We start from the raw sequence: 25,913 nt of genomic DNA on the forward strand, positions 1-25,913 counted from the left end.
AAAGGATATACTAGCATTAGAGACTGTTCGTGAGAGATTCACTCAGCTGATTCTAGGACCCACAGGGTTGATGTATTAAAAACAGCTAAATGGGTTAAGGCTTTATTCATTACAGTTCTGAAGAATGAATCTCATTGAAACCTACAAAATTCTGAGGAGCCCTAACAAAATAGATGTGAGATGTTTCCACCAGCGGTGGAATGTCACATCAAGGAACATAGTTGTGGAATCGGTGGCCTTATTTAGAACTGAAATGCGAAAGGATTTCTTCTCCTGAAGGGTAGTGAATATCTGGAATTCTCCACCCCAAAGAGTCATGCAGGGTAGATCACTGAAAGCATTTAAAGAGGAAATTAATAGAGTTTTGAAACATCTAGAGTTTATAGCTGTACTGAATTCGTATAAAAGAAGAGTTGAGGCCTGGGTCAGATCAACCGTTATGTTGCTGAATGACAGGGCAGGCTTGAGGAATGAATGGCCTACTATTGCTCCTATTTCTTACGTTCTAAACATATTTCCCTACCTTGTGTTGTTCAGTTATTTCTGTTAAAGACTTTAAAGTATTTTGGAGTTGCTCTAAATTAAGGACACCATAGAACCACCAACTGACGGCTCTCGATGTGCAATGGCAGTGACCCTATTACTGATCTAGAAAGCTCAGATTCAGATTCCACCTACTCCAGGGAAGTGGTGTAACAAGACTGAATAGCTTGATTAAAAGTATCTATAACCACCAGCTTGGGCTCTTGTGGTACCAGTATTAACACTAACTCGAGGCCACAATGCTGGAGATCAAATTCCATCCGCTGTATGAGTGTCATAATATGTGAATAGGTTGTTTAAAAATATCTATAATTACCAGCAGTTGAAATTACCAAATTCACTATCTGGATAATTGTAAGAGGATTGTTCAGTGCAGCTGCATATCCAACCAGGGTTCTGCGTGTGATCAGCATGCTGACACATTGACTTCCAGTTTCAGATATCATTGCTGTGCGCAGAACTTGGAAGTGATGGGGAGACTATAAGCGGTTCAAAAATTTTGCTGAAATTAGGGCATTGCTGCACTGTTAGGGCTGCTATCTGTCCGACCAGATAGGCATATAAGAGCCTTCATCACTATTGTGAAGAAGACTAGGAAAGCTATGATCTCGCCGATGTAGGGGAGACATGGAGACTGCTTTGTAGAGCACCTGCACTCTGTTCGTGACAAACAACAACGCCTTCCAGTCGTGAACTGTTTCAATTCCTCCTCCCACCCCCTGGGTGACATGTCCATCCTGGGCCTTCTCCAGTGTCACAGTGACGCCACCCAGAAACTGGAGGAGCAGCCCCTCAAATTCCACCTTGGGAGCCTACAGCCCAACGGCCTAAATGTAGATTTTATCAGTTTCAAGATTTCCCCACCCCAGCCTCATTCCATGACCAACCCTCCCTCTCATCCCCGCATGCTTGACCTGACACAACCTGTCAATCTTTTCTCCAACCTATCCACTTTGGTATATGGTGTATTAGGTTTTATGGGTAGAGGGATTGAGTTCCAGAGCCGTGATGCCATGCTGCAATTGTACAAAATGCCAGCGCAGCCTCACTTACGGGAAGGATGTGGAAGCATTGGGAAAGGTGCAGAGGAGATTTACCAGGATGTTGCCTGGTCTGGAGCAAAGTCTTATGAGGAAAGGCTGAGTGACTTGGGTCTGTTCTCATTGGAAGAAGGCGGCTAAGAGGGGATTTAATAGAGACATACAAGACGACCAGAGGATTAGATAGGGTGGACAGTGAGAATCTTTTTCCTAGGATGATGACATCGGCTTGTACGAGGGGACATAGCCGCAAATTGAGGGGTGATAGATTTAAGACAGATGTCAGAGGCAGGTTCTTTACTCAGAGGGTGGTAAGGGCGTGGAATGCCCTGCCTGCCAATGTAGTTAACTCAGCCACATTAGGGGCATTTAAAGTCCTTGGATAAGCATATGGATGATGATTGGATAGTGTAGAGGGATGGGCTTAGATTAGTTCACAAATCGGCGCAACATCGAGGGCCGAAGGGCCTGTTCTGCACTGTATTGTTCTATGTTCTCCCATCTCACTGACCAATCCCCACCACACCCTGAACTCACTTATCACCATGCCACCTACCTTCCCCAGCCCCACCCCTCCTCTCTATATTTATTTCTGAGCTCCTGCCCCCTCCCCATTTCTGAAGAAGGGTCCTGATGCAAAATGTAGGGCTTTCCTGCTCCTCTAATGCTACTTGGCCTGCTGGGCTCATACAGCTCCACACTGTGTTACCTCCGATGCCAGCATCAGCAGTTCTTACTATCTCTGAGTGAATTATAAAACTGTAGTTGCACATGGGCATGGAATACATGGGTGTCTCAGACATTGTATAAATATTCTCATCCCAAGCATTCCCAGTCTTGTTTACTGGCTGGCAGGGGCCTTTTCATTAGATTGCTACGAGTAAGGAGGCATAAATTGATAATGGTCGACAGGAAATATGAAGGGTTTGCGTGAGTGTTTTGTTTTCGCGGCCTGGGAGTAAGAATGAAATGTTTTCAGTTGCAGAAAGAAGCCATTGTAAAACTTAAATGAACCTTGCAATAATTAAGGCTTTCTGTGCTGCAATATGCACAGCTGGTAGTGCATTGCCATCATCACCTTGTTTCTCTCACTTTTTTCCCTTTTCTTCCTCTTCCTCATCTTCCTACTATCTGTCTGAACCATCCAAACAGAACTCATACTCCATGTCTTGGTCCTCCTGCCAGTCTGTACCTCACTTCTGACCAGTGTTGTGTAGACCACAGTAGATGATGATCATTCTGGACACTCTGGCTGGTGGGAAGGTGTTCTAAATGCATTAAAACAACTGAAGTGCATCTTTATCATTCTAATGACTTGTTCAATGACATATCTGATGATAGTGAAACATTAATTGCATGGCTCTTGAATGTTACATCTTGAGTTTTAAATAAATGTCATCAGCCAAATACCAAGTGGTACCGTGAGACCGCAACTTTCCCCCCACAGTGGTCGAGAATGCCCTTGACCACGTCTCCAGCATTTCCCACAACACATCCCTCACACCCCGCCCCCGCCACAACTGACCAAAGAGGATCCCCCTCGTTCTCACACACCACCCCACCACCCTCCGGATACAACGCATCATCCTCCGACATTTCCGCCATCTACAATCCGACCCCACCACCCAAGATATTTTTCCATCCCCACCCTTGTCTGCTTTCTGGAGAGACCACTCTCTCTGTGACTCCCTTGTTCGCTCCACACCGCCCTCCAACCCCACCACACCCGGCACCTTCCCCTGCAACCGCAGGAAATGCTACACTTGCCCCCACACCTCCTCCCTCACCCCTAACCCAGGCCCCAGGATGACTTTCCATTATTAAGCAGAGGTTCACCTGCACATCTGCCGATGTGGTATACTGTATCCATTGTACCCGGTGTGGCTCCCTCTACATTGGGGAAACCAAGCGGAGGCTTGGGGACCGCTTTGCAGAACACCTCTGCTCGGTTCGCAATAAACAACTGCACCTCCCAGTCGCAAACCATTTCCACTCCCCCTCCCATTCTTTAGATGACATGTCCATCATGGGCCTCCTGCAGTGCCACAATGATGCCACGCGAAGGTTGCAGGAACAGCAGCTCATATTCCGCTTGGGAACCCTGCAAATGGTATCAATGTGGACTTCACCAGCTTCAAAATCTCCCCGTCCCCCAACGCATCCCAAAACCAGCCTAGTTCGTCCCCTCCCCCCACTGCACCACACAACCAGCCCAGGTCTTGCCCTCCACCCACTGCATCCCAAAACCAGCCCAGCCTGTCTCCGCCTCCCTAACCTGTTCTTCCTCTCACCCATCCCTTCCTCCCACCTCAAGCCGCACCTCCATCTCCTACCTACTAACCTCATCCTACCTCCTTGACCTGTCCATCTTCCCTGACTGACCTATCCCCTCCCTACCTCCCCACCTAAACTCTCCTCTCCACCTATCTTCTTTTCTCTCCATCTTTCGTCCGCCTCCCCCTCTCTCCCTGTTTATTCCAGAACCCTCACTCCATCCCCCTCTCTGATGAAGGGTCTAGACCCGAAACGTCAGCTTTTGTGCTCCTGAGATGCTGCTTGGCCTGCTATGTTCATCCAGCCTCACATTTTATTATCTTGGATTCTCCAGCATCTGCAGTTCCCATTATCACTGGTACCCATTCTATCTGAGCAACTATCAATTAATTCTGTGGTGAATTCATCAAGATAGGACAGGTTCAGGATGAAAGCATATTGGTGGCAGACCAGAAATCTTATGCCTATCTGCATAAGCATTTTTTTACAGTTGCATGCTAGCTGTGTATTGATGGATCAGAGGTTATTGCGGATGACAAATACTCCTGGATAACTTGAGGGTGTTCTGATTGACCTGTGTTTATTGTCAGTGTCATTCTGCACATGTGGGAGGTCTGTAAGAACCATAAACCCAAGTGTGCACTCACTCTAACCAACACCAACTGTTGTAAAGTTAAGATGGTAACATTAATGAACAAACCCACCTGTTAACTTTCCTGTTCATTTATCAAACATCATCAGGGAGATCCTACAAATATCTCCATGCAGCAAGGTGTCAATGAACCCAGAAACAAAAATGTTATATTGCTTGTGAATTTTAATAGTCACTAGTAAAGCATAGACATCAGGTTTAGAAAATGAATTATAAAACTGGAGCTATTCTTTACTCTCTTATAGTTATATACAGAATGGCATCTCACAGGTAAATGCCTCCTATCTCATAATTCATAATTTCAACCTGTTTCTCATTTCTTTTGAAATAAGAATCCCAAACCTTGATCTGTTAAAAGCTTTTAAAATTATGTAAAGTTTTGGTAGATTAGATATGCAAAAAATGTTTGTATGGGAAAAATGAAACCAGACACCATCATTATAAGATAGTCACCAAGAAATGCAGAATAAACATCTTTACCCAAAGCGTGATATGAACGTAGAACTTGGCATCCTGGGGAGTTTGCAGAATAAAAATCTCTGATGCATTTAATGAGAAGGTAAGCAAACGTTTGGGGAAGAAGGAAATAAATGGTTACAATGCCAAATTGAGATGAGGAAAGATGCGAGGAAGCTCCAACAAACTCACACAATAGCTTATTCATGTGTCTGTTTAACTGCCTGTTGAAGTTTGCGATCATATTTGCCTTCAGGCACCCACTATCTTCTGTGTGAAAATACCTGCCTTGCACATCTCCTTTAAACTTTCCCCATCTCACCTTAAACCAATGCCCTGTAGTATTTGATATTTCTACCCAGGGAAAGAGAGTGTGCCTATCCACCCTATCTATGGCTCTTGTGATTTTGTAAACTTCTATCAGGTCTCACCTTAGCCTCTGACGCTCTAGCGAAAACAATAAGTACATCCAACCTTTCCTTACAGCTAAGGCACTGTAATCCAGTTCTGAGGAAGGTCACTTGACTTGAAACGTTAACTCTGATTTCTCTCCATAACTGCTGCTAGACCTACTGAGCCTCTCCATCAATTTCTATTTTTGTCTCCAACATCCCGGTAAATGTCTACTGCACCCTCTCCAAAGCATCCACATTCTTTCTAAAGTGTAGCAACCAGAACTGCACATTGTACTCCAAATGTGGCTTGACCAAAGTCTTATACAGCTGCAACACGACTTACTGACTTTGTACTCAGTGCCCTGACTGATGAAGGCAAGCATGCTGTATTCCTTCTTTACCACCGTATCTACTTCCCTGAGCTGACCCCACCTCCAATCACCCTCAATCACTCTAACCACAGAAATATCCTCTCGACCTGATCTGACTGCATTCTCAACCTCCCATTACACTCCAGGCCAGACTTGATCATCCACCTGAACCCTTGACTGCCCCTTGATCACCTCTTTAACCTCTGACACAACTGACCTGGTCGCTAATTTGATATAACTACTCCCCAACCCTGGATCTGACTCTTCTCCTTACCACACAACTTACTCCACAGCCCCAACCTAGCTCAACCACCCTTCAGTCACTGACCCAATTCATCCACTTATCCATTCATTCCCCCATTCACTAATGTATATCCATTTACTAATATTCACACACTGGGGCTTCACAACAGCTTGTGTGATAAAAACGAGATCCATCCTGTCTTCCCCAGATTCTACTCTGATGGATTTCCTGAAGTAGGCTGAACTATGTTTCTCTGATGGCTGGAATTGGAAGATCTCAAAGGAAATGTGCATAGAGTCAAGGGAATTTTCCAGTTACCACAGCAATCTGATCAGCATTTCTGTTGCTCAGAAGGTCCAGGCCTGTTCCTTTTTTTTGAGCTTATTTAGAATCAGTGAACTATTCATAGCTTTAGCTGTTGAACCCTTGTTAAGATCTGCCGATGTTCTATTGATTTTACAGTTGACATTTTCATTCAGAAATGTTTTTTTTTAAATGAAGATATAGTACAAGTAAGTTAGTTTTATTAAGAATACATGTGAAATACATTAATAATGTTTGCAAAATGTGTGTTACTTTGTTTTGAGGCTCGCCAAAGTCTATCTGCTATTGTAAGGCACAAGTCAGGAGTCAGATGAACCACTTTTCACTTGTCTGGATAAATGCAACTTCAACAATGCTTGAAGAGCTTGACACCATCCAGACCAAAATAATTCACTTGATTAGCTCCCTCCACCATCAACTCTCAGTGCCAATATTGTGCACTATATACCAAATGGAGTGCAGCAACTCATCAAGGCCCCTTCAATAGCATCTTCCAAACCTTTGACGACTACCATCCAGAAGGACAAGGGCAGCAGATACTTGGGAATACCACCAACCGTACATTGCTGTACAAGTCACACATAATCTTCACTTGGAACCTTGTTACTGTTCCTTCAGTATGACTGGAAATGTCTTGAAACTCCTTTCTGAAGCACCGTAGGCATTGTCACACCATATGGACTGAATTGTTTCGAAAAGGCAGTTCACCACCACCATCTCAAAGACAATGAGGGATGGGCAACAAATACGACCCTTGCCAGCAACACTTGTATCTCATGGAAACATTTTACATTGCCTGTGAACAGTTTTTATTATTTGATAGATAAGTAGGATATAATGCCTGTCCCTTTGTTGCCCTTGAAAAGCTGCTGCCTTGAATCACTATGGCCCACCTGCTGTGGGTTGATCCACAGGATCAGGAGGCAATGCCACGATTTTGACAATGACAGTGAATGAATGGTGATCTATTTCCAAGTCAGGATTGTGAGTGTTTTGGAGGGGAACTTGCAGGTGGTGATACTCCCGTGTATCTGCAGCCTTTGTCCTCCTGGATGGAAGAACTATTGGGCGAGGCTGATTAGGCAGAGGCTGTTTTCTCTGGAGCATCACAAGCTGAGGAATGACTTTATAGAGGTGTATAAAATTATGTGGGGCATGGATAGGGTAAATAGCTAAGGTTTTTTTCCCCCAGGTTAGGGGAGTTCAAAGCTGAAGGATATAGGGTTAAGGTGAGAGGGGAAAAATTTTAAAAAAGGGACCTAAGGGGCAACTTTTTCACGCAAAGGGTAATGTGTGTATGGAATGAGCTGACAGGGGAAGTGGTGGAGGCTGGTACAATTACAACATTAAGGAATCTAAACAGGTACATGAAAAGGAAGGGTTTCGAGGGATGTGGGCCAAACGCTGCCAAATAGGACTAGGTTACTTTAGGACATCTGGTCAACATGCACAAATTGGACCAGAGGGTCTCTTTCTGTGCTGTACAACTCTATGACTCTAAGTGGTCATGAGTTCATAAAGTGCTGCCTGAGGATCTTTGGTGAATTTCTGTAGTGCTTCTCGTAGAAAGTATACGCTTTTGCAGCTGAGAATTGGTGGTGAGGGGAGTAGATTTTTGTGGATGTGATTCCATTGAAGTGAGCTGTATGCTGTATGTAGTCAAGTTTGTTGCGTGTTGTTGGAGCTGCACCCATCCAGGAAAATGGGGAGTGTTCCATCATGTTCCTGACTTGTGACCTGTAGACTATAGACAGGTTTTGAGCAGTCGGGAGGTGAGTTATTTGCTACAGTATTCCTAGGCTCTGATCTGCTCTTGTAGTCACTATTTTATGTGGTGAGTCCATTTTAGTTTCTGAACAATGGTAACCCAAGGAAGGTCCTTAAGTACTCCTCCAGATACTGAAATAGCCTTGACATGTGGATACTTATCTAACTAGGATATGGTTAGCTTGCATCTGTGAATAACTGCGATATATCTGTACTAATGCGAGTAGCATTTCTCACTTGAATCACTGTTGGTTGAATGGTTTGGAGTATCATCTGCACTCGCTAGAGCAGGGATGTGCAACAGCACAAAATTATCACTGACAGAAGTGTCAACCATCTGTTCTTGTATCCCTCCTCAAATGTCCCGACTGGCACACACAATTTCATCTTGCTCAATGGATGTCCTTGGCTTTTCTGATGCCTGGCTTTGTGTTTTTCCATAAGTAATCCATCAAGTGAATTGAAAATGGTTATAATTAATCAGTGTCATTGAGACCTTCAGATTTACATGTTATCACTGGGAGCATTCCCAAAGAAACTTTCCAGTGCTGTGCTTGTGAACTTATTAAAGGAACTTTGAAGATCTTCTGTGTTAGCCCCACATTGAAGTAAAAGTGAAGGCAGATCACAGATGCCAGTCTTCATCCAATTAAATTTACTCCATGTGACAACAAAAAACATCTAAAGGCACTGGACACTGCCAAGGCTATGGGCCCTGACAATATTCCGGCAATTGGACTGAAGATATGTGCTGCAGAACTAGCCACAGCCCTAATGAAGCTATTCAAATACAACCTCAGCATTGGCATCTGCCCATCAATGTAGAAAATAGTCCAGTGGAAGATAGGATAAATAAAATATGGCCAATTATCACTCAGTCTATTTTTGATCATTAATAAAGTATTGAAAGGGGTAGTATTGACAGTGCTATCAAGTGGCACTTTCTAAGCAATTACCTCCTAACTGATGCCCAGTTTGGGTTCCACTAGAGCAACTCAGTTCCCGACCTCATTACAGACTGATTAGAACATGGATAAAAGGGCTGAGCCCCAGGAGTTAGATTCTCATTCTCATGAATGACTGTCCTTTCTATCCAGGCAGCATTTGACTGAGTGTGGCATCAGGACCCCTAGATGTACTGCAATCCATGCGAATCAGGGAAAACCACTTCACTAGTTGGAATTATACCTGACACAAAGGAAGATGCTTGTGGTTGTTGGAGATCAGTTATGTCAGCTACAGAACACCTCTGCGGGATGGCGTGGCACGGTGGCTCAGTGGTTAGTACTGCTGCCACATAGCACCAGGGACCCAGGTTCAATTCCACCCTCGGGCAACTGTGTGGAGTTTGTACATTCTCCCTATGTCTGTGTGGGTTTTCTCCAGGTGTTCCAGTTATCTCCCACAGTCCAAAGATGTGCAGGCTAGGTGGATTGGCCATGCTAAATTGCCCATAGTGTTCAGGATGGCTCTGGTTGGAATGCTCTGAGGGTCATTGTGGACTTGTTGCGCCAAAGGGCCTGTTTCCACACTGTAGGGATTTTGTGATTTGTTATTGAGAGTGGAAAAAATACCTCGGGGTAGTGTCCTGGGCCCAATAATGTCAGCTACTTCATCAATGACCTTCCTTCTATCATAAGTTTAGAATGGGAAATGTTTGCCATTGATTGCACAATGTTCAGCACCATTTGTGACCCCTTTGATACTAAAGCAAGGCCTACACAATATCAATGCTTGAACGGAAAAAGTAACAAGTGTCATTTCATGCTACACAACTGCGAAGCAATGACAATCTTCAGCAAGCGAGAATCTAACAACTGGTCCTTGATGTTCAATGGCTTCACCATCACTGATCCCTCCCTTATCAACATCCTATGGGTTACCACTGAATAGAAACAGAACTGAACCAGCCATAGTGATACTATGGCTATAACAGCAGATTTGAAGCTAGTCATTCCAAGATGGGTGACTCACCTCCTGACTCCCCAAAGTTTGTCCACCATTTACAAGGTGCAAGTCAGAAGTGTGATGGAGTACTTTCAATTTGCCTGGATGAGTGCAGCTCCAACAACATTCAAGAAGCTTGACACCATCCAGGACAAAGCAACCCACTTGTTTGGCACCACATTCAGTATCTTCAATGCTCACTTCTTTCACCACTAAAGCAGTAGCAGCAGCGAGTACCATCTGTAAGATTCACTGCAGTAACTAACCAAATATCCTGTAACACCACCTCCCAAACGCACAGCAGCAGATACATGGGAATAACACACACTGCAGGTTTCCCTCCAAGCCACACACCATCCTAACTTGGAAATAAGTTACTGATCTATCATTGTTACTGGATAATGACTACAGTGGTTCAAGAAGGCAGCTCACCACCAGAGACATGGCACTAGGGCAATTAGGGATAACAAATGTTAATCTGGCCAGTAACACCTGAAATAACTCCACAGAGGCCAGTATCCTGTAACTGAGTCACCCTTTATTTACACATAAACAGTCTTTGACTTTAGTATTGCCTTGTTGAGAGTCAGGTCCCAGATTAGCAATATCTCTGACATTACCCTTTTTAATCTGTCAACCAGGGCTCCCTGATCAGGTCAGATTAACAGTCCCAATCAGGGAACTCATATTCTATGAGGTCTAAGCGGGCTGACCTTGTTACAATCACTGAAAACACCCATATCCCATGAAGGAACAAAAAGACAGAGTTGCAGCACAGGGTAGAACAGAGAAGGCACATTTGCAAGGAGCAGTGCATTTTTGATTTAGTTAAAGAGGACAAAAGCTGAAAAAGGTTTAGAATATGAATTGTGAATTAGATAAGTTCAGTGAAACCACTTTCGTTTTTGCTGGAAATGACCGGACCATTTCATCTGATGTATTAAAGAGGTGGATAAAGCAGTCTTTGGGGAATCCCTGTGGTCTTATGCCTATCAGATGTTAAGGAGGTTCTGTCCAGATGACAAATGTATCTGGGGACCCAAATGGAATCCGGCAGCTGCTGTATACGACTCAAAAGTGGACTCAATGGAGTGGGAATGTGAGAGGTCCTGTATGGAAGAGGCTGCATTTTAGAACTTTAGAACTGATTGTTTCTGCGTGGAGTGAAGCAGGTGTTTGTGCTTGTACAAGACTGGAGAGAAAGCAGAGTTGACATTTTGGGTCCAGCGACCTGTCTTCAGTTCTTCCAGCAATTTCTGTCTTTGATAACATCAATACAATTTATCCACCAACAACTAAGTGATAATTCAGCCATCAAATAAACCAATAATGCAGCCATCAAGCTAAAATGTCTTTAAGAAATGTAACCAACATCTGAAAATTGTCCTTGCATCTACTTTGTGCATGCCCACAATATGTAGGTGACTTCATCATTAAATATACACCTATTGGTGTAACATGTGTCCAGTATATGTTGTAACATTTTGAAATTCATTAATATTATGGACAACTGTGATACAAAATAAGAAATATTAAATTACACCCAGTTACAGGACATTGAAGGTCAGGTGCTCGATGATATTAATGCTGCTGAACATCAAGGGAAATTGATTAAATTATTTCTTGATGGAGATGTGTATTGCCTGTTGCTGTGTGACATAAATGTTACTTGCCACTTTTCAGCCCAAGTTCAAGTATTGTTTGGGTCTTCCTGCATTTGAAAATAGTCTGTCTTGGATCCTGGAATGGTACTGAGTACTGCAACCATCAGTGATTATTGCCGCATCTGATTCTAGGATGCAGGAGAGATCATTGATGATGTAGCTGAAGATGGCTGAACCTCGCAAACTATTCTGAGAAACTCCTGTCACAATATCTTGGGCTAAGATGATTGGTCTCCAACAACCAGAATCATTGTGTGTGTTAGCTCTGATTGTAACGATGCAATGGAGCACTACCCCCCGCCCCAAAATTTCCATTGCGCTTAATTTTCCTAGGGCTTTTTGATGCCACACTCAGTCAAATGCTTCCTTAATTTCAAAGACAGTCACTCTCATCTCACCTCAATTCTTGAATTCAGCACTTTTGTTGATGTTTAGACAAATAATTTTAATGAGATCTGTAGCTGAATGAGCCTGACAGAACACAAAGTATTGTCATCACATGGATTTTGCAGAATAAATGCTGCTGATTGCATTATCAATTACAGTTTGTAATCAGTTTGTATCACTTTAATAATGATTGAGAATAAATTGATGGAGAGTAATTGGTCTGCCATACCTGCCAATTTTCCGTATAGTAGATTAGAGCCAAATGTTGTAGCTGAACTGGAATAGATTTGGAAGTATGAGCTTTCAATACTGCAGCTGGGATGTTATCAGAGCCTGAATTGCTTTTAGCATTTTATTGATACCTCATGGAATAAATTGTATTGGCTGTAGACTGGGATGTAATAGTCCTCATGAAGAGACTGGATGGGTCACCCACTCAGCACTCCTGGCAAAGATAGTTACAAATATTTCAGCTTTATCTTTTGTACTTATATGCTGGATTCCAATATTATTGATGATGGGGATGATTATGTAGCTTGTGCTTCTGGTTAGCCGTTTCATTGTCCACCACTAATCATGACTAGATGTGATAGAATCTGCCGTGTTACAGGATCATTCAAGCTTCAAGTGGTCGAACATGGATGAGGATTGTCACTTTACCAATATAACCAGAAGCTTTTCATATGAGTTAGCTACAGGAAATCTGTTGTATTACTTCAACTATTTACAGTTTCTTCTGCTGCACTCTTTTGAGATTGAAGATGACTCTCTTCCTCTTGTTTGAGGCCCTGAGGTAACTTAAAGAATCCAATGCTGGATCCACACACTCAACAATGGGATAGGTAGCGTTTGAAGAAGCAGGTGACTAGGATGCTTGGGTTTTGCTATTTGGCTTACGTCTGGGCGTAGATCAAGTTGGTTGGCAACTTCACAGATGCTTCTTCTTCAGTTTGGACCGTCTTGGGCAAGAGATTTCCATGAATCAGCAGGCATGTTTCATTTTTTCAGTGAGACTTTGAGGATAACCTTGAAGTGTTTTCTGTACCCTCCAGATAATCTCAATTCGTGTGTATTCTGGATTTAAGACCAGACCAAGCGCCGATAGACTTAAGGACTCTTCAAAGAAAGACCTCCTTGATCAGTGACTCACAGCCAACTTTCCTGAATGAACAGGAAACAAAAAGTGCTCACAGCACCTGTTCTGGTTTTAAATCCATCATAAACAGCACTTTTGAGGAGAATCAAAGTGTCTATACCCGAAAACATCACATCTGATATGATTAGAGTGACCAGAAGATTCAGAAGCTACTGAATCACAAGTGCAGCGCATTCCTGAACTAGAAGGACCACCAAAACTGGAAGGAAAGAATTCAAGTCTACAGAGTAATGAAGGCAGAGGCCCAAATGGAAAAAAAAACTATAACCAAAGTACAAGTAGTGCATTGAAAGACCGCAGGAAATTCAGTAATTAGTCAAAAGTCATGACATGTGTTTGGACTTTTCAGCATTGTCAAAACCATTTATGGCCCAAGCACCAAAGGATCCCACTAAAAATTAAAAATGAACCCATTGCTCACCAAGGACAGATCGACAGTGAGCGCTCATTGAAAGGGACACTTTGAGGATTTCCTTTACTGAGATCCAGTCCTCTAAAAGGGTGCCCTCACCAACATCCAAGAACAGCATACTACCTACTACCTCCTCAGCACAACCCCAACTGACATGAGGCTGAATAGATCATCCAGCTGAGAAGAAACAAGGCTGACAGTACTAATGGAATCCTTACTGAAATATTGAAATATGATGGAGAAACCCTCAGCTGAAAAACATGTCCTGTTTTCCACATTTGGAAATCTGCATACCGACAGATCTCTGAGATGCCATAATTATGAACATCTTCAAGGAAGCATAAAAGACCAATTGTAGTAAGCACAGTGGGTTGCCCTGCTGTCTGCTCATAGGAAGACCAATGCAAAAACCCTCTTTTTATATCCTACATCATTGTAACATACGATAGAGACTGTTAGGAGCATACTAGCCTCAAGTCTGTCTTGTAATGCTCCTTCTTTACTCTAAGGTCCCGTCACCTCATCACAGAAGATGGTGCTCAAAAAAACGGAGTCATTTTAATCAGTTACTAACAAAATATGTTTCATCCATTAACTAATGGACCAACCATGTCAATATTTTTATGACTATTGATGTCAGAATCCTTCCTGACAGCTCTTTGATTGCCTTTATGAGAAGTCTCTGTATATGTGTGGAACAACCTTCCATTTCTCATGGGTCATTTCCCAGGCCTTCTATGTCTTCCAGAGTTTAATAAATGGTTCCAAAAGCAGTAGGCCACATCATCTTGAATTCATCACTATCATTTAAGGCATCCACTTCATTCCTGTTTTTAACAGTACATGCAGGATCTTTGTTTTGTCCTGATCAGATATTTTTGTAAATGCCTACAAGTAGGCATTGGGATAGAGAAAACATATGACCTTTACCTTTGGGACCAGCTTTGATTGAGAGTTTTTATAGCTGCTAAAATAAATGCATTCTCAGAAATGATGCATTTGAAAATCAGGAATTAGCTCATTTTCATGACTATTGTTTTGCTAAAATTATGTTTTCTTTAATTTGCATGAAGAGGGAATAAAGGCCTAAAAATATTCACAGTAAACAACTAATATTCAAGCCAAAAGCAAGAATAGTCAAAGCTAAACCCGTAAAGTTTTTTTCCTTGAGTATTTGACTGGACACAATGGACATCTTATTGAGTTATGATTAATACTAAAAAACATTATGCACTTTTCAACAGTATTTATTTTCCAATCAGCAATCAATCTACTTTGGAATTTTATTGTTAGATGTAGTCAGTTCCGTCACCTGTCTTTCCTCCTTCCAAAATTGCTGGGAGCTGAGAAAAAATAATTCTATGTATCTTCTTCAAAGTGCTCAGAGAAATGACGATCTTAATAGGGGATACAATTTTTGACAAAAAAGCGGACATATCCTTCTAAATAATTAAGTATTTTGGTGGTGAAGATTCTTATTCTGGAGAATGGCATTTTTTTTTACAAAAAGTAGTATTCAATTAAAAAATAGCAGAGTAGAACAAAGAAACTATGGCTGTTATTGCTGAGGGAAATGATCCAGTCACAACAGGGCCTATTTATGTTAATATGACAGATCTTTTGAGGAATGCTGCTCCCTGCTTGCAGCCTATATTCACTTCTGCTCAACAAAGGAGTTGTGTTTGATTGACAGCATAATCAGTTGGTGGGGACAAGAAAGTAAGGAAATGTATAGGGCAATCACAGAAAAATAGATTTTTGTAAGGTCACTGATTAAGGCACTAGGGCAATGGGCTGAATACAGCTAATTCAGGGCTTGTTTCTTAAACCTCCATTTGTGCTTTTGGGCTTTTAAGTTGAAAATTTGCTGCTTTTGGACTAAGATTGTACATGTATATTTTACACTAAATGACTATTATAATCCACTAAAATGTATTATTCTTCTGCTTTGTGGGGAAACTACATATTTTATTTTCTTGTGGAACTGTCAGCTGTCATAATCTTAAAATAAATTCACAAGTCAAAACTGTGAAAGGATAACTGGCAACAAGGAGAGGAATTAATACAGTAACAAAAGAACTCCAGGTATAAATATTGAAGAAATAGCAAAATAGGCAAAAAAGTCATGTTCAAGGTTGTAACTTCAATAACCTTGGGAAGGATTCAAATATCACATGAAGTCATCTAACCCCCTTGAGCGTGCTATATCTTTAAAAAATGCTGACAGCTACAGTCTTCTGCAACTTGTGAGGGAAATGATTCAATACCAGCACTTATTTTTATTGAGCTGTCTCACTTCTTCAGCATTGATACTGTTCATTTGATGGATACCAAAGTCAGATGAAGCTATAAGTACTGAAGGTGTCACAAAATGTGTGTAAAATGCTGGTACCAATGACATTGGTAAGAGGCATATTCCCAGAAGTGAAACGACTTGGCACGAGATGAAGTGGAAAGTATTTCATTGCAACCAAGCTAAGCAGAGCAGCATGTGCCAATGGGAGTTGCCCAGAATTCTGAAGAACACTAGATCGCAGTGAAGGAAATAGCAAAGACCTTTATGGTGATCTCCAATGTAAGTACCTGATGCTGATCTAAGATAGTGGTCATTGTCAAGCTAGTAAAATCGCTCAACAACCCACAAAGCTACAATCCCATTACCCTGCTCTCAATAATAATGTTTTGGAATGCATCCTGCTAAACAAAATCCCACCCTGCAAGCAATGATGCTGTCCATGCAGATAGGTTTTCACACTGCTCCAAGCAGGTCTTCACATTGACCTGACATAATGAAGATGGTTTTCAGAGAGACCTAAAGTTGGAAAAGACATTATTGATTTATTCTGTACCTTTTAGCAGAATTAGGATGCCCAGGCACAGAGATTAACCAAAATCAACTTCAAGAAGTCAGGGATGAACCATTGGATACTCAGAAAATAGAGGAGCACCAGGCTGGCACCCTGGGGACATAAGCTCAGGACAGTCCAGAATGCCCTGCCTCTCAACCTTGCCTCTGCTATTGACCCCTTTGTCCAGCAGGACAGCCTTAGCGGATGCAGTTGTATCTTTGGGTTGTATCCTCCAGGAGAGTCTTGACACACTGGGTTCCTTTAGGCCTTGAGCCCCAGAGGACACCCATCAAAGTTACTGCAGCCCCCCGCGATGTAATAAGCAGCAGGCTGCCTTTACCTCAGCTCTGAATTTTGAGGTTATACTTCGACAAAGGAGTAGGCAAGGAATGACTATGACATTTATAAGTGGTGGGCGGCAAGCGTATTTAATCAACCTCTAAAGTCTGCTTTAAATTTATCTCTCTGGACTGCATATAAATGTAATATTACTCTGTTAGGTGCTCAAATGATTAGCTGCAATGAAAGAAGGTGAAACATTCTTCCCTCCAGAGTGCAATCAGATTTCCATCAATTGACCATTTATTGCCACACATCATCAGTGATGTGCGTGCCTTATGTTGTTCTCTTTACCTAGGGAAGGATAGATGCACCACTGGAGGATTGCAGACAAAGCTTGTAAGACTGTTTTCAGGGACAAAGGCGTTGTGTGGTGAGGTGAAAGGTCCTGCATCTACTAGGTTACAGACAATATGGGATCAGTCTATGTGATGAATAAAGAAATGTGACCACACTCTACAGGGTGAAGGAAGGAATGGTCTTATCTCTGGCAAGGCTCCCCATAGCCAGGCAAAATATTTGCAGAATAAGATTTAAGCATTACTTACTCAAATGTGGAAGATGTCATTTTCACATGGGAATGGGGTGACCATATTGGAAATGTTCTGCCTAACGGGTAGAGGAGGCATCACTAAGTACGCCTATTTAATGGAGCCTTAGAGTTATGTAAGAGTAAATCCTCCAGGTCTATCCTGATAGTGACACTTTTGGCACTGGTTCATCAGCAATGGTGTAGGAGCACGGCGAGTATGTTCCAGACTACGATTAGCCTACTTTTGCTCCTTTTTCCTCTGCCCATGTGTTCCTGCTGTAGTGATTGTAATGAGGTCAGCCAAGTGAACCTCATAGAATATGAGTCCCCTATTTGGACCAGATTAAAAGCCCTGGTGATATAAACAGAAGTTTCAGAGGTTCTGTTCATTTCTGAGAGCTGGCTCTGAGGAAGGTGGATCAGTGCCGAGGACTCTCCATGTGTAAGTAAAGGGTGACTTGCTAATGGGATACCAGGCTTTGTGGAGTTATTTCACCTACATCTGCCTCACAACGTTCTCATCAAGGCACCATCTGCATCAGGGTGACAATGTGAGCAACCAAGTTGAAGTAAAACATCAGCACATGGCTTTCAAGGTAGCATGCATATAGACTTGCTTGAGGCAAAGACTATAATCATGCTTCCTCTGAAGAGCCTGATGTTGCAGGGGCATACAGTGTTAGGCAGGTTAGTTGTATGTTAAGGCTAGTTTACTTTGCAACAGTCTTATAGCAAGCAGATTTGGTAAAAAAAAAGAGAAATAGTAGGCTGTAATTCATTCAGCCTTGATTTGATTTGCAATGAGTCTTGTCTGATCATCACCCTGGTTTCTTCCTGCGTGTAAATGACCTCCTGATCCATATCATGACCACTACCTTTCCCATGCCTGTAGGAGGAGGCATTTGTCTTCTATCTCTTCCTTCCAGAGGACATACCTTCTTTGTTTGATTGATTAATGTGGTGAATGATGTAATAGATTACAATGATGTTGGAGTGATGTCAGAATATGTAGTAGTCTAGTCATTGGAATCGCATTTTGAGCAATTGTATCATCAGTTATGGTACACGTAGAGGCATATGTAGCGTTGTAACTCTCCTTGATGGCTTTCTGAGAGTTCTTCACTCCTGGCGTTCTGGGTCTTCTGGGATAGTCCTTTTTGCCCAGCAACAACTCCTGTGACCCATTAGGGCATTGAAAATATCACCTACTCATAAGTACTCCAGAATGTAGGAATTGTGTGAGCTCCATGATCATCATGTACCATTTAGAAATATTTAGCTGAGGTGTTGACAGATAAATTGCAGATCCCGGGGAGTCTAATGCCAATGTGTGTACAATCTATAGCATTTTCATCTGTCAGAATCTGGTGGCAGTAATAAACACATCTGACCTGGTTCTCTGACTTTCTGTATCCAAGGGGGACATCACATATTCCTCGATTTTTTTTTGACATTGAGCATCATTGACCTTCCATACAAACTTATAGTCATTGACTGGGAGATGCCACAGATTTTTCTAGTGAAGCTCTGAAATAAGCCACTCATGAAGATGTTTAAGGTCAAAATGATCGTACCTAATTGGCAAGAGTAGCCTCCCAGTTCTTTAGATTAGAGGTCCTATCCAACAGCTCACTTCTGTAGATACAACTTCCTGAACAACCTTTCTCTAACCTACGCTGCCACTCACACTGTTGAAAGTAGATACTGTTGGTTTTGTTTTCATCTGCTCTACCATAGCATTAGTTGCAGCATGTCCCCAACCTAGTAATCATCCCATGCTGGCTGACTGAACAACAAATTACATCAGAAAGGAAGTGCCTGCTGCACTCTGACCTTCATTCCTTTCTTAGACCCCACATCAGACATTCTAGCTTTTGCTATTTTGTCAAGTCCATCATCAATCATGGCACATGATCAAGTGTTGCTTCCTTCCTCCCACTGCATCCTTGATGGTTCACAATTGTGGGACACTTTTGGCCAGAAATCCCCTCTTTTTAGGAGGTTACCACTTCTGCATCATTGAGATGGCAATGTTAAATTTTTCATCACCAGTGGTATGGTGCAAATTGCTTCTGACCAGCATTTTGAAGCCTAAGCATGTTCACTCCACATGCATTGCGACTGTTTGCAAGTTAAATATAACTTGATATCCTAGCATCCAGCAGACATGAAACCCCCACTTTTGCCCACCAAACTGACACTTACTTCACCCACCCTGGGCGATATCCAACCATTATCTGTTTGCTTTTAGCATCCAGGGAATAGAAATGATGACAGGGAATGAAGGTTGCAGTGGATAACCCCTAGCACTGCCTGATTGCCAGGTACACCCCCACCAAACCCTTGAACCATGATGTCCTTTTTTACCTCACCCTACTCCAACATATTCATTTTAATTCATTCATCCATGTGGAGACCTACCAAACTGAATCTAAGTTGAGTTATCGCATGCAATTCTTTGCTGCTCACCATATCCTTACACACCATGTTTGTACTATCATGCACTCACCAGTGGTAAAAGTACACACTGCTGCTGGGACCTTCTGGGTGGCGCCATATTTAAATCCCAGCTGTGCAGCAGATCAAACACTGCCCTTCACAGTTTCAGTGTGGGTAGAACTGCCCCAGAAATGGCCAACAGAGCCAAATTGACATCCTAACTTTTTGACTAGGATTTGGGGGTCCTGGTGAATGGGTACTGGAGAGGAATGCGTCTTATTTCCTCAGGATCAGCAAAGGATGCCATACCACCCGACCTGCCAAGTCCTAGTCCAAAATTGCCATGCATTGTACGGTCTCCATGGTACAGAGGAAATCCCAGCATCGCAGGGAGGATAATGACTTTCTGCACTCCACAAGTGCCACCATTTTCTTGCAGCCACACACACTCGCTCTAACTCTGCCAATGCATACAGCTCTCAGGAAGACCCAGTCTACCACTCTAGCTTTTGATGCTGAGCAAGGCAAAAGAGACCGGGGACCTAGGGCTTGCCCTAGGTGCCACTGCTTCACCGGGAGAAAGAATGGTGCAAATAGTCACCCAGCCAGAGGAAGAATCAAATACACGTCCTTCAGAAATCTAGTTTCAACTCAACTAAGCTTGACAGATTAGAATCACTCAATGTTCTAACCCTGTCTGAATGGTAGCTATCCTTTCCATAACACCCATACCAGCATGAAACTTCGCCATGGATTAGATGAGGGAGCATCAAATATTATGAAGGCGTCTATCAGCTTAACTTTAATTTTTATTGAATAACAGGAAAAAAAAAGATCAAACTGGGCAGCTGCATTTGCAGTTGGAATTACTCAGGGGATCTCAAAATCTGCAGCATCAACATATTCAGTCAGTAAAAGATTATCTTCGCAACATAGTTCCATTGAATGAGGTTCACAGTCAAGTACTACTTGGGTTGCTTTGACAACCACTACTACACTGAAAGGTGCTGAAGATACTGCTCCTTCTGAAGAAAATCCTCATTTTCCTACTTGGCATGATGCTGTGGCTGTTTTGGATTCTCCTCATCCATCATATAATCTTGTTGCATCCTCCGATTGTCTAGAGCAAAACATCCAAGGATTAAGCAGCAACCTCTTACTGTATTGCAATGAATCCCTGGACATGACTTGCTTGGAAATCTTGTATGGAGGAGACACGTTATGGCTTTCTTTAACCCCAATGGAGGAAGAAATGCTGGGCATCATGATATGGTGTTCTGAATCCGATTTCCAAACACAGTACGGTGCCACTGCCCTTTTCTCATCTGCAAGGCATTTTATGGAGGATGACCAGTTGTGGGTCTCCTGTATTTTTGCTGCAACATGAAAGCACCTTTGGCCAAATATTTTGTATTAGGAAGCTTTGCCATTTCCACAGGAGGTTGATACCAGTCTTTGGGCTTCCATATATGTGTTCCCCATGCATTCCTATGGACATTCTGAGTACAGTGCTGCAGAGATGACACCAGCTTTTTTGTCTGGATTTTTTAGGCACGGTTCCAACAGGGCTATTGTGAAGACAATATCAGAAACAAAGTAGTTCCTTAGTCACGTGGTCAGCCAGAAATTGCAAAATATGGAATGGTATAGCACAGAGGAGAAAAGGCCCTTCAGCCAATCAAGATTGCACCGATACAGGATGCCTTTCTAAACTAAAAACCTTTGTGGTCCCTATCCCTCTATTCCTTGCCTATTCATGTATCTGTCAAGATGCCTGTTTAGTGTTGCTATTGTATCTGCTTCTGCCACCTCACGTGGCAGCACATTCCAGTCACTTATCACCTTCTTTGTAAAACTTACTTCTCACATCTTCTTTAAAATTTCCCCGTTTTTCTCTTGTATTTATGTCTCCTAGTAATTTGACATTTCTAAAAAGATTCTGACTACCCATTCTTTCCATGCCTCTCACTATTTTGTAAACTTCTGCAAGGTTGACCCTCAGCCTTTGATATTCAAGTGAAAACAAACCAAGTTTGTCCAATCTCTCCTTACAGCTAATACCCTCCAATCCAGGCAACATCCTGATAAACCATTTCTGTACCTTGTCCAAAACCTTAAGATCCTTCAGGGTAGTGTAGTGACCAGAACTGGATGCATTGTTCTAAAAGTTATACACAGCTGCACATGAGTTGCCAATTTATATGCTGTATGCCCCAGCCAGTTAAGATAAGTATGCCAGAGACCTTCTTGACCACCTTATCCACTTCAGTTGCCAATTTCAGGGAACCGTAGACCTGTACTCCTAGATCCCTCTGCGTGTTAATGCTTCTAAAGATTATGCTATTTACTGTATACTTATCCCATGTATTACACTTTCTAAAATGTATCACCTTGCAGTTGTCCAGATTGAAATCCATCTGCTATTTCTCCTCCAAGTCTTTAACCTGTCTATATCCTGCTGTATTGCCTGGCAATACTCCTCACTATCCGCAGCTCCCCTAGTCTTTGTGTTATCCACACAAGTTGCAGCTAAGATGTTGATGTATCATGGTGTGGTACAACGTTTACAACATTTTTGCGCCCTTGATTGATCATTGCTGGCAAACCTGGTTGCCTGGTTTTGTGCCTACATTAAAAAACAAATCAACAAAGAAGTACTGTGAGGCTAGAAGTTATGAATGAAGTGACAAAGGATAAAAGGGCAAGGCAAACAAAGATGCTGTGAGCATCCAATTCAGTGTAAAGCAACAGAGCCCTTAGAAAGCAAATGAAATATCCTGAGATACACCCTGTTGCAATGCATGTGATGGGCGTGGTGAACTGTATTATTAATGAGTTGAAGACATACCTTAATGATGACACACAGCAGCTGAAGATGCTGTCTTCTTTGGATGATGGATACAGGCTGCTGCTACTCATGGAGTGTGCCCAAAGATACAAGCTAAGATAGAGGCTGGGAGTGGCAAGTAGCAAGCTAGAGCCAGCAGGTACCCACACAGCCTTTCGTGTTGTAAATGGTTGACTTTTAATTTCTCTGCTTTGCTGTTAAAACAGTAAACTGCGTGTAAATGAAGCCGGATTACTTGATAATGAGATGTTAATGTGTGCATGTAGCCCCCTTACCAATTATTAGCAAGATTCTTGTCTCGTTTTTAAACCTTGAGTGGAAAATTGGACTTTATTTCTTGACATCGAGGATCTCATTTTTCTATTCATGCCATCTTTTACCAAATAATTAACAATTGCCTTCATTGTTCAGGGCTGGGTAGATTCTGCCCACTGTTTAAATTTTATCTTTCATAATCAGCAGTGAGATAGAAATTTGCCTCAATTGATAGATAATCAGCACCTTATTTTACACTATGGATTTTACAGCAGAATAAGTTACCCCCACCGTCAGTGACAGCACATTGCTGGCAAAACATCTGTCTGTCATGCAGCAATAATATGTTCCTTACATAGTGCAAAATGGAACTTGCATCCCTCTGGGACAGAATATTCTACCCTTCCACTCGCACTGCCATCTCTTCAGATGGGCCAACAACTCTTTTTTCCCATTAGTGCAAGAAGACATTAGTTATAGTCATTCAGATGTAGAGCACAGAAACAGACCCTTCAGTCCAATCTGTCCATGCCAACCAGATATCCTAAATAAATCCATCCATTTGCCAACATTTGGCCCATATCCTTCTAAATCCATCCTATTTGCATACCCATCTAGATGCCTTTTAAATGTTGTAATTGTACCAGCCTCCACCACTTCCTCTGGCAGCTCATTCCATACACACACGACCCTCTGCGTGTAAAGTTGTCCTCAGGTTCCTTTTAATTCTTTCCACTCTCAGCTTAACTTATGCCCTCTAGTTTTGGACTTTCCCATCCAAGGGAAAAGAGCTTGTCTATGTATTCCATCCATGCCCCTCATAATTTTATAAACCCCTATAAGTTCACCACTCAGTCTTTGACGCTCCAGAGTAAAAGAAAGGCCCTGCCTATTCAGTCTTTCCCTATAGCTCAAACCTTCCAACCCTGGCAACATATTTGTAAATCTTTTCTGAACCCTTTCAAGTTTCACAACATCCTTTCTATAGCAGGGAGACCAGAACTGCATGCAGTTTTCCAAAGGTGTCCTAAACAATATCCTGTACAGTTGCAACATGACCTCCCAACTCCTCAAATCAGTGCACTGACCAATAAAGCCAAGCATACCAAACGCCTTCTTCACACTGCTGGTGAAATAATTTCATGAAAGCCAGTATCCTGTCATCAAGTCACACTTTATCTACACCCACACAGCACATAACACTGACCCAGCCAGGGCTGGTTCCTAGAGTGAACAGAACCCATGACACTCATGTTTAAATATGTCAGCCAGGACTACTTGATTGGACCAGCTAACAGCCCCATGAGGGAACTCGTATTCAATGAGGTCCACATGGCTGACCACACTTCCACCTTCTTCCATAGGACAAAAAGTTAGCAGTGGGGATAAAATGAGGCCTTTAAATGACAATTAATTGGCCATCTAAAGGTCTTGATGGGCCTCAAGGCAGCTTAGCAGGCAGCTGTATGCCTTTCCATCTTTCTTCTTCCCACCCACCCCCCCCTCACTCAGCAACCCCATTATATGGAGGAGCGTCTTGGATGAGCAGAACGGCAATGGATTGGTAACTGTCTTCATGACATCTACTCTGCCCTCGTTTAAATTTGCATAGCTGGGGAGCCATCCAGTCCATTCCACTGTGTAAAACAGTCAACATTGATCAGTACTCTGTAAAATGATTGAACAGCATGTCAAATTTATTAAACTTAGGATGTATTATCACATGGTTTGCAATGCTGGCTAAGAAAAAATTCTCCTGTATCTCTAAGGCAGACCTTCATGGAAATCCATTTCCCTTTTATTTCTTGTGGCATTATGAACAGGTGCACAACAAATGAATAATAATTGGGAGTTGTTTTTGCCGGTACCCAAATCAAAACTGAATGCTGATGAAACCAGGCTGAAAATGTCAGTTTGTTCAGAGATCTAGATTTTTGTATTTAAAAATATTGTTGTGAGAAACAGTGATAATCATAACTTGTAAGCAGCAGTGTCCTTTTTGAAAATGACCTTGTTTGATGTTTGTAAATTTAAACCTGACCAACTAGAAATCTTTGTGGCTTTTAACAGTTCGCTTGGAACAAGCTCAGGTCTCTGGTTGGCTGAGTTCACATTTTGTGAAATTGATGTGAAGGACCATTTGGAAAGAGTGATTGTTGTTTCTGGTGAAGCTATTGCACTGAAATGGTTTTTTTTCATGTGTTTAATCCCTCGAGCTGACGTACTCACATCTACGACAACATCTATCTTTTGATTTGTTGGCAAGGTCGCTGCAGATGTGAGCCTCAGTGATAATTAGTCCTTGGTTTGCAATGTAGCTTGAGTTCAATAGATGCGTTATGTAAAAACATAGCGTGGCTAATTATTCAGCTGTAATGGTTCTTTTGATTATTAAGTTATAATAGGATGAAACAAAAAGATATTTCAAAGAGCTTTCAGATTATATTAGAGTAGATTTCTGTCTGCTCAGCACCTGTGGAATCAGAATTCCTAACCTTGCATCTCACTTCCCTCTGTGTTGAGCTTCTAATCAGACATCATGATGAGACCACCGTTATCCACTTCCATGATATGCACTGATCTATCGCTGAACTGCTCAACCATGCCTTTGATACTTATAGACTTTACAATTCCAAAGTAATACTGACCAGTTTCTCTTGTTCTGTTCTCCACAAACACTACATCAACCAGAGTTCTGCTGCTCCTGTTCTAACCAGCACCAAGTCCTGTTCACCATCACCTCATGCTCATTGACAAACATTAGCTTCCGTCTAAATAGAACCTTGATTCAAAATTCTCATCTTTGCATTCAAGATTCTCTAGGTCTTCATACCAATCTATCTTTATTATATCTTATATTTGTATAAAACTCTGTGATAACTGTGCCATTGTAGGTCTCATGAGCATCTCTGATTTTAATTACTGCACTATTAGAAGCCGTGCCCACTACTGCCATGGCCTTAGCCTTCTAAATTGCTTTCCCAAACAACTCTGATTATCTTTCTCTCGTTTCTACTTT

At 42.2% G+C, this 25,913-nt stretch overlaps 1 protein-coding gene across 7 annotated transcripts in view; it reads left to right on the forward strand.

The window, feature by feature from the left end:
- The window catches only part of prkn (parkin RBR E3 ubiquitin protein ligase), a 977,400-nt gene that overhangs the window by 187,614 nt on the left and 763,873 nt on the right, over positions 1–25,913 (forward strand). The window lies entirely within an intron of this gene.

This window comes from Stegostoma tigrinum, chromosome 9 (genome assembly GCF_030684315.1).
Source record: "Stegostoma tigrinum isolate sSteTig4 chromosome 9, sSteTig4.hap1, whole genome shotgun sequence".
Lineage (NCBI taxonomy): Eukaryota > Metazoa > Chordata > Chondrichthyes > Orectolobiformes > Stegostomatidae > Stegostoma > Stegostoma tigrinum.